Below are 8,731 nucleotides of genomic sequence, written 5' to 3'. Positions count from 1 at the left end.
AAGTCCAAGAAATCAGCCATTGAAAACCCTTTGAGCATAGTTCTACTCTGAGATATACATGAGATCATCAAGAGTCAAAAGTAATTTAATGGAGGACTATGGCATCAGGATTGGAGGAAGAGTAATCAACGAACTACATTATGTAGATGACACAATCTTGCTTGCTGAAACTGAGACAGACTTGAAGTGCTTACTGCAGAAGGTCAAGGACTGTAGTCTTCAAACTGGATTAAGCTCAATATCAAGAAAACCAAGATTCTAACCACTGGGCCAATTGGCAGCAGTGTGATGGATAGATGGAGAAGAGACTGTGGTTGTTAACAGTTATAGCTTCATCGGCTCCACAATCAACATTCTTGGCACCAGCTTTCAGAAAAATCAAAATCAAAATTATATTAGGTAAATCCACCATCAGGGACCTTTCCAGAGTAGTGAGAAGCAACTATGTCAGTCTACAGCTTAAGATGCACCTGATCTAGTCCATGGTCTTTGCAATTACTTACTATCCATCAGAGATCTTGACAATGACTAAGGATGACAGAAGAATTGATGCCTTTAAGTTGTGGTGCTGGAGAAGAGTCTTGAACATACCAAGGACTGCCAAAAAAACAAATAGGTCTGTCTTGGAGAGGGTGAAACCAAGTTTCTCTTTGGAGGCTAGGATTTTGAAACTCACATACTTTGAGCATGTGCCAGGAGGGATGAATCTTTGGAGAAGGACATCATCCTTGAAAGGGTGGAGGGACAGCTCAGGAGAGGAACACCCTGGATGAGATGGACTAAACAATAACTAGGGCAATGGTGATAGGTGTGTCAGAGTCAGTGAGACTGTCTCAGGACAGGGCAGGCTTCAGAGCTGCTGTACATAGGGTTGCTGTGAGTCGCAGGTGAGTAGGCAGCACGTAACAATTACAAGAACATATTTATATATAAAATCACCCTGACTAGGGAGCTCTGGTGCGTTAGTGATAAGGAGTTGGCTGTCAACTCAAGGCAGGAAGTTTGAATCCACCAGTTACTCTGTAGGAGAAAGATAAACAATCTGCTATATGATTTGATGTCTCTGAAAACCTGCTGCGGAGGCAGCTATGAGCCTGTTCTGACTTGACAATAAATAACAACAGCAAAAGTCCTAAGATATGAAGCCACTGTAGTGCTTTTGGAAGGAGGGCCCACAACATCATATCTGAGACCCTTTTTTGCATACTTATATCACCTTAAGGGGGTCCTGGTAGTGCAGCGCCCAAAATAGTCAGCTGCTGGCCGAGACCAAGGCATTTTTATTCACTAGCTGCTCTTTAGGAGTCTCAAATGGAGAAAGAATTAATGATCTACTGCATAATTAGACAACATACAACAACAGCAACAACAGCATTTCGTCTTAGCATTCTTAGAAGCAGACTCTGCTGAAATGTGCTGCCCTTTCCCCAAAAGCTTTTGCGTTTTAATTTTCCAACATCAATCAGAATATGAGGGCTGAAGGTCATAGGAAACTTCTTCTCGCTGATCAGATGGCTTTTTCCTTTCTGCTTTTCACGTTGGCAGGAATAGATCTGTTTCTTAAGCTAAGCAAGGACACTGATGGGAACTGCCAAGTTGGCACTGGGGAATAGAGCAGCTCAGACTCTTGCCACGAGAGGGGAGTATTGTCAAAGCTGTGCAGAAGATGGCGCTGCTCAGGAGGGAAGCCTTCAGTTCTCTTAAATCTCTAGGATTATACCCCTTCCAGAATAAATGAGGTGTATGTGTATGCGCCTGAGGAAGCCATGTGTGAAGATGGGGTGAGATGTGTTTGGAGAGAGGTCTTGAGCATGTTTTTATCTTTTGAATTGTGATTTTACTGAACATTTACAAAAGATTAGTTTTTATTCATTCCTTCATGTATATTTTCCTCGTTCCCCTCCCCAATTCACTTTGTAATTCTGATCCTGTTCTAGATGGTTGTCATACAGAAAATGCCTCATCACAAATTCTTTGCAGATTGTTCTTCCCTTCCCCTATTCCAGTGCAGTATTCATTATCTATCCATTCATTTCATGCTCTCCCACCCACCTCATATCCATCCTATTCGTACAACAGTAGTATTATGTAATATTTGTCCTTTTATGACTGAGATATTTCACTCAGCATGTTTTCCAGACTCATCCATATTGTGTAGTATTTTATGAGCTCATTGCTTTTCAGTGCTGTGTAATATTTCATTGTGTGGATGTATCACAGTTTCTCTATCCATTTATATGTTGATGGGTATTTAGGCTGCGTCCGTCTTTTTGCTGTTGTGAAGAGCACTGCAGTAAACATGAGTGTATAATTTTATACTTTCTTAGAAGATCTCTCAACTTTGTCGGGTAATCCTGGTTTACAATGTGTATTTCTGAAAGACATTTTCTTACCCTTCTTGTATCACTCTGTTTTCTCACATCTGTTGATCTTCACTCCATTTTAGAGTTTAGGAAAGATGCTGGTTAGAAAAGGAGCTTTAAGGGGGCTCTGGTGGCCTTGCAGCAAGAAGCTGTGCTGCAATCCCAAAGGTGCATGATTCAAATCCACCAGATGCTGTGCTGGAGAAGAAGGGGTAATCTCCTGTGCCAGTTGGATCCAACTGAACTGTACACAACCAGAAAAAAAAAAGAGTCCTGGTGGTGCAATGGTTAAGTGCTTGGCTGTTAACCCAATGAAAAGCTGGTGGTTCAAACTCACCAGCTGCTTCATGCGACAAAGCTATGACAGCTGCTTCCATAGATTGTAGCCTTAGAAACCCTCTGGGATAATTCTACTCTGTGTTACATGGTTAGTTATGTTGTAATTGACGTGATAGTAGTATATTCCTTTTTGTTTGTTAAATTAGAAATTAAGGGTGACCTACAACCAGGAGAAGATAAAATAGATGAATGGGATCTTCTAAGAATCAAATCCCTATGCACATCCAAAAACTTCTCCAACAGGGTAAAAAGGGAAGCCACAGACTGGGAAAAAGTGTTTGGTAATGACATATCAGATAAGGGACTTATATCCAGAATTTATAAAATACTTGAGCACCACAACAAGATAAAGGTAGACAATCCTATAGAAAAATGGGCACAGGATATGAACAGACACTTCACCGAAGAAGACATTCAGATGGCTAACAAGCACATGAAGAAATGTTCAAAATCCCTAGCTCTAAGAGAGATGCAAATTAAAACAACTATGAGATAACATTTCACCCCAGATAGAATAGCAACATTTAACAGGGCAGCAAACAACAAATGCTGGTGAGGTTGTGGAGAAACTGGAACCTTACTCACTGTTGGTGGGAGTGTAAAATGGTGCAACCACTGTGGAAGGCGGTGTGACGCTTTCTCAAAAAGTTGCAAATAGAGATACCATTTGACTCAGCAATTCCACCACTGGGAATATACCCCAAAGAGAGCATAACTGACATACAAACAGATATACGCACATCCATGTTTATTGCGGCTTTGTTCACAATAGCAAGGAGTTGGAAACAGCCTAAGTGCCCATCAACAAACTAATGGATAGAGAAGCTGTGGTATATTCACACAATGGAATACTATGCTGCATTGAAAAACAAGGAACACATGCAATATTATTCAAAATGGGTGACTCTGGAGGACATTATGCTGAGAGAAGTATCTCAGTCACAAAAGGACAAATACTGCATGGTGCCACTGTTGTAAAACAGGACTGACCTTGGGGTTGTGGAGAGACTGAGAAAGATGGGTTCGATAATGTATACTGCATTGAAACAGATGAGGGAGAAAACTGTTTAAAAGGAATATATTATTAGGTATTTTTGTCATAACAGGAGTCCAGGGCAAAGGCTGCATAGTGGAGTGGATCTGGGGGAGGGTTTGTAAAACAATGGAAGAATTTTTCTTTTACTTTTCCAAGAGGGTAGTATACTAGGGGGGAGGGTTAGGAGGGGAAAAAAGTGCAACAATGAATGAATGGAAATCCAAAATCTTTGTAAATTTTTACTGAAATTAAGAATACATTTAAATTAAAAAAGTAATTAAGGGTGATTTTACACTAAAAAAATAAGACTTTCTGTGTATGCTCTCCACATTGTGAATTTATGTGAGGATAATCAGGTCTTCTGTGGTTAACGATGATAGCTATAAGATGAATTTGTAAAATGTTGGGTAAGTAAAAGTGGCCTCTTTAATTAGGCCAGGAGAGTTGTACTGCTGAAGCCCTGTAGTCTAGCTTGGTCCACTGCCTTAACCCTACCCCCAGCTCTTGTGTGAGCCAGCTCTTTGCAGTGGGAGTGGTTAATTTTTCTTTTTTAAAATTCGTGTCCAAGAAAGAAGAATTTTAGTAGTGTTGATTTCTTCCCACTTGTTATATTTCTGATCTGTGGAAGACAGAAGCAAATTTCAGAAGAATCTGAAATCTTACATATTTAAACCACTCTCCAAAACAAGATTTTACCAGGTAATATTTTTCTTTTATCTTTGTGGAATCTCCTCCTATTAACCTGAACAGAGTGGTTGAAAATAAATGCAGGTATAATGATCACCTCTCTGAGTATTCGCTAACTTTTTCCCAGTCAACAGAGACATGAGGCAGCTTTGGGAATGTAGTTGAGATTGGAGAAGCTGTCAATTGAGTTTTGTTCTTGGACATATGTGACTTTTTGAAAAAAGTGTGAGGTGAGTAAAAGTAAATGACACATTCCAAGGAGGTTATTTAAATGCAAATAAAATAGGAAATTAAAAGTAAAGGAAGAGGGAAAAAAGGTAAATAATTTAAAAATAATCATGAGTTCCTTTCTGGGTAGCAGAAATAGTTAAGTGCTCAGTAACTATCCATAATGTTGGTGGTTTGAACTCACCCCGAGGTGCTCTGGGAGGAAGATACAGGAATAGGCTTTCAACTCTGTGGAGCAGTTGCGCTTTGAATGCATGAAGTCAGAGTCAGAATTGGCTCCACAGTGATTAATGACAATAAATACTATTAGAAAAGACAAAAAATCTTTCCTGGCACTGAATGCATGATAGATAAAATTTACTGGTTAAGATCTTGGCCATTGTACAGCTGCTCAGAGTTCTTAGTAAGAATTTTATAGTAAATGCCAAAACAAGTGTCCTGTTTCTTTTGTCAATTTTTCTTAAGAACTTAGGACAGAATTGTAAATCCCAATTCTTCCCATGTTGGGGAAGAGTGAGGCTGGTGGGAGTGTCAGCATGGTTTGTGGTGATTGTTCTATCAGTGTGGACATTTGGAACAAATAGAAGGTGAGCAGAGCCCTCTTACCCATCAGATAGAGCTTACATGGTGCTCTGGGAAACTTGCCTGGGAAGGAGAAGTGCTTCTGGGGATGAAAGAACAGGTCTCCCTTGTTCTTGGGTATTTGCTTAATGTCATTGTTAGCACACTTTTTAAGGACAACTGTATCTATAGTCAAGATGTTCAAGTGAGGGGGGAGAGAGGCTGAGACCTGCCTGCTAGCTCTGGTGGTTCTTGTCACTTCCTTACTCTAATGCTCCAGTTCCTGCTTGGATTTACTTTTGGAAACATTGTTGGTATGTATCTGGGTCAGATCTATGAGATACCAAACCTGGCAAAAAACCTTAAGAGCATTAAAAGGATTTGGATGTCAAGAAGAAGCCACCTAGCTTATGAGGGCTCCTGCTGCCCCTGGATCAGCCCTTCCCAAGAGCTTCCTCACCCTCAAACCAGTGATTCTTTGTCATCACAGCCTCAAGGAGGTTCATCTTCCCTGGATCCTGAGTTACCTTAGAGCAGAAATGGGGGCACTGCTTAAGAGGTCCTTACGCTTCTCCACATGCTTACTTTCCCATCCTTCTTCCACCTGCTTGGAAGAGCCTAAAACTGGATTATGGTGCTAGATAGTAAACATAATCTTCAATTCATAATCTCCTTGTTCCTTGGATTTCTACTAACTTTTCAGAAGAAAACTTGATAAATTCTGTATCCTTGATCCTAAACACAGAATGCCACTTTCACAGAGCTGTTATACTAGGTCCTTGGTAACCATATGGAAATAAACAATGCTTTAGAGAAATTAAAAATGGGGGGAGAGAGTTCCAGTGGCCTGGTAACAAGTGGTTGAAAAGACCATTACCTGAGTCAGATGCATCTTAGTCCTCAAACTGACATCATTACTCCTCGATAATTTGGAGAGGTCCCCAAGTGCAGACTTTCCCAGAGCAATGCATATGCTCATCTTTTGACTGCTAGTACCAAGGGTGTTAATTGTGGATCCAAGTAAGATGAAGTGGTTGGCAGTTTTGATCTCTTTTCTATCCATCATAATGTTGCCTATGGGTCCAGTGGTAAGAATTTTTATTTCCTTGACATTGAATATGTCTTGGAGAGGATGCAGGTGGAGTGCTCTTTGGACGCAAGGATGATGAGGCTTCACCTCACATACTTTGGGCATGTTGCTAGGAGGGGCTATTTGTTGGAGAGGGACATGATGCTGGGAATAATGGAGGGTCAGCGAAGGATAGGAAGACCCTCGAACAGGTGGATTGACATGGTGACTGTTACACTGGGCCCTAGTGTGTCAGGAAGTGTGAAAACGGCACAGGATAGAATAGGGTTCAAATCTGTCGTTCATAGGGTTGCTATGAGTCATACTTGACTCAACAGCACCTAACAAAAACAGTGACCTGATACATTATGTGTTATGCTGCTAAGTGGAATGTTAGGGGTTCAAATCTACAAAATGATCCATGGAAGAAAGATATGCAATTTCTTCCATAAATGTTTCTAGAAATAGAGGTCTCTGTATGAGTTGAAAGCAACTAGATGGTAATGGATATCACTACAATCAGCAATGTTTGCACTTCTGGAGCTTCCAGTCTTAGAAACAGCCTGACACAGCAGTGATAGAATGAACTAGTGAGTCAGGTTGCAAATCTCAGCTCTGCCATCTACTTGTTCATTGGCTTTGAAAGTTTACCTAACTGTGAAGTAACTCCTGTCATAGATTGAACCAGGTATTATGTAAAATAATAAGTACATTGTTGTTAAGTGCCCTTGAGTAGACTATCTATGACTTGGAGGCACCCTATGAACAACAGATCTGAACCCTGCCCTATCCTATGTCATCCTCAGCATCCCTGATATCCCCAATCCATTGTTACCATCACTGTGTCAATCCATCTTGTTGAGGGTCTTCCTCTCTTTCACTGATACTTTACCTTTCCAAACATGACATGACATTTTTTCCCCAAGGACTGGCCCTTCTTAACAACATGGCTAAGTATATGAGAGGAAGTTTCACCATTCTTGCTCTAAAGAGCACCCTCACCAGTTCAAGCACATGGTTGGCACTTGATAAAAGGAACTCTGTTGTCCTAGTGGGCAAGGAATTGTGCTGAAAACTCAAAGGCAGGAAGTTCAAATCCAGCAGCTGCTCTCCTCCCATGCAATTTATATCCTCTGAAAACCTACTAGGGGGTCAGCAATTAGTTTATTTTATCAGTACTAGGGAGCTCTGGTGGTATAGTCTGTAGTGAGCTGCACTGCTAACCCAAAAGCTAATGTGGCTCCAGTGATTCAAATCCACCAGAGGCTCAGAGGGAGAAAGATGGGAATTGTGATTTACAGCCTCAGAAACATGATGGAAGGTTGCTATGGGTTAAAACAGTTTACAAGGTAGTGAGTTTGAGTTTTGAGTTTGTTAGAAGGAGTGAAGAGGCCTGGTGGCAAAGTGGGTTAAGTGTTAGACTGTTAACTGAAGGTTAGCAATGGAAACCTACCAGCCACTATGCAAGATAAAAGATAAAGCAGTCTGCTTCTGTAGCAACGTATAGCCTTATTATTGTTGTTAAGTGCCCTTGAGTGGACTGTGACTCACTGAGACCTTTTGAAAAATGCATATGAACCTTGCTCTATTCTGTGCTATCCTGACCATCTCTGACATATTTGAGCCTACCATTACAGTCAGCCCATCTTGTTGAAGGTCTTCCTCTCCTCTGCTGATCCACCACCTTTCCAAGCAAGATACCCTTTTCCAAGAGCTGGCCTTTCTAAGGTATGTGAGGTGACGTTTCATTATCCTTGCCTCCAAGGAGAACCTTGGCTGCATCTTTTCCAAGATGTGTTTGTCCCTTTGACAGTTCATGGGATATATAGCACTCTTCTCCAACACCACATCTTAAAGACATCAATTCTTCTGTCAATTTATTGTCAACTTTCAGCTGCATAGAAAGTAATGCACAAGATTATGGTTTGGGTCAGGTGCACCTTAGTCTTCAAACTGACATCTTTGCTTTTCAGCACTTTGGAGAGTTCTCTGACAGCTGACTTTCCCAGTACAATATGCCTTTTGCTTTTCTGGACGCTAATACCAAGAGTGTACATTGTGGATTCAAGCAAGATGAAATAATTTCTATCTCTCCTCCATCTATTATGTTTCCTGTTGGCCTTGTGGTGAGGATTTTTGTTTTCTTGATGTTGTGATGTAAACCATATTGAAGGTTATAATCTGATTTTCTGCAAGTATTTAGAGCACTCCTGATTTTCAGCAAATAAGGTTGTGTCATCTGCATAGCTCAGGTTGCTGAGGAGTTTTCCTCCTATTCTGATGCCACGTTCTTCTTCATATAGTCTAGCTTCTTGAATGTTTTGTTCTGCATACAGATTGAATAAGTATGGAGAACGGATGCAGCCCTGATGCTCACCTTCCTTGATTTTAACCATGCAGTGTTCTCTTGCTCTCTTTGTATATAACTTCTTGGTCTAGGTTTTGTAT

General features: G+C 40.8%; 1 pseudogene; it reads left to right on the top strand.

Annotated features, from left to right (window-relative positions):
* Positions 1–5,485: 5,485 nt before the first annotated feature.
* LOC102877342 lies at positions 5,486–8,497 on the top strand (annotated as a pseudogene).
* Positions 8,498–8,731: the final 234 nt, after the last annotated feature.

This window comes from Elephantulus edwardii, unplaced genomic scaffold, assembly GCF_000299155.1.
Source record: "Elephantulus edwardii isolate Elephantulus edwardi_28Jun2011 unplaced genomic scaffold, EleEdw1.0 scaffold00212, whole genome shotgun sequence".
NCBI lineage: Eukaryota > Metazoa > Chordata > Mammalia > Macroscelidea > Macroscelididae > Elephantulus > Elephantulus edwardii.
This window is presented reverse-complemented; position numbering and strand designations above follow the sequence as displayed.